Here is a 1793-nt window from a genome sequence, read left to right on the forward strand (position 1 = left end):
CCCGGCACCGAAAATAAGTTTTCCGCCAGCGGAGAGACGTATTTCGTAAGCAGAGATAAGTTGTCTGGCAGGGGATATAGATTTCCCGGCACCGGAAATAAGTTTTCCGCCAGCGGAGAGACGTATTTCGTAAGCAGAGATAAGTTGTCTGGCAGGGGATATAGATTTCTCGCCGCCGGAGATAAATTGTCTGCCACCGGAAATAAGTTTTCCGCCAGCGGAGAGACGTATTTCGTCAGCAGAGATAAGTTGTCCGGCAGGGGATATAAATTTCCCGCCACCGGAAGTACATGTTCTGCCAGCGGAGATAAGTTTTCTGGCAGCGCAGGAACGTAGTTCGTCAGCGGAGATAAATTGTCTGCCAGCGGCGATAAGTTGTTCGCCGGAGAGACGTATATCGTCAGCAGAGATAAGTTGTCCGGCAAGGGTTATAAGTTTTCTGCCAGAGGAGAAACGTAGTTCGTCAGCGGATATAAATTATCTGCCACCAGAAATAAGTTTTACGCCAGCGGAGAAACGTAATTCGTCTGCGGGGATAAATTGTCCGTCTGGGGATATAAATTTCCCGCCGCCGGAGATAAATTGTCTGCCAGCGGAGATAAGTTGTCCGTCAGCGGATATAGATTTCACGCCACCGGAAACAAGTTTTCCGCCAGCGGAGAGACGTATTTCATCAGCAGAGATGAGTTGTCCGGCAGGGGATATAGATTTCCCGCCACGGGAAATAAGTTTTCTGCCGGCGGAGAATCGTATTTCGTCAGCAGAGATAAGTTGTCCGGCAGGGGATATTAATTTCCCGCCACCGGAAATAAGTTTTCCGCCAGCGGAGATACGTATTTCGTTAGCAGAGATAAGTTTTCCGCCAGCGGATATAAATTTCCCGCCACCGGAAATAAGTTTTCCGCCAGCGGAGAGACGTATTTTGTCAGCAGAGATAAGATGTCCGGCAGGGGATATAAATTTCCCCCTCTGGAGATAAGTTTTCTGCCAGAGGAGAAACGTATTTCGTCAGCGGATATAAATTTCCCTCCACCGCAGAATATTTTTACCGCCAGCGGAGAGATGTATTTTGTCAGCAGAGATAAGATGTCCGGCAAGGGTTATAAATATCCCCCTCTGGAGATAAGTTTTCTGCCAGGGGAGAAACGTAGTTCGTCAGCGGATATAAAATATCTGCCACCGGAAATAAGTTTTACGCCAGTGGAGAAACGTAATTCGTCTGCGGGGATAAATTGTCCGTCTGGGGATATAAATTTCCCGCCGCCGGAGATAAATTGTCTGCCAGCGGAGATAAGTTGTCCCTCAGCGGATATAGATTTCCCGCCACCGGAAACAAGTTTTCCGCCAGCGGAGAGACGTATTTCATCTGCAGAGATAAGTTGTCCGGCAGGGGATATAAATGTAGGAAAGGCAGTAACGGGAGTACCATTAACATAGAGAGAGGAAATAATAGCCACAAAACATAAAACACTCAGGAGAAGCAGAATTTTGAACGTCTAGAAATTTCTGCAAAGGAGAGAACGAGACAGCACATTGAGCAGCACACACACAGAAATGGCTATGTCACGACAGGCCTAAATTTCACGAGAGCAAGTGAGACAGAGTATGACAGCAAAGGCAAGCAGAAGAGCAGTTACGGCATTATCCGTTAAGTTCGTGCATGTCTGAGCGACGGTAGAACCACAGAGGACAACGAAAATTCGAGAAGAAGCACATAAATAGTGCACAAGAGACGAGAAAATTATGTGAAACTGTGAGAGAGGCAGTGGAACAGATGGAAAAGAGGCACACAG

Source organism: Drosophila pseudoobscura, unplaced genomic scaffold, assembly GCF_009870125.1.
Source record: "Drosophila pseudoobscura strain MV-25-SWS-2005 unplaced genomic scaffold, UCI_Dpse_MV25 Unplacedtig00000007, whole genome shotgun sequence".
Lineage (NCBI taxonomy): Eukaryota > Metazoa > Arthropoda > Insecta > Diptera > Drosophilidae > Drosophila > Drosophila pseudoobscura.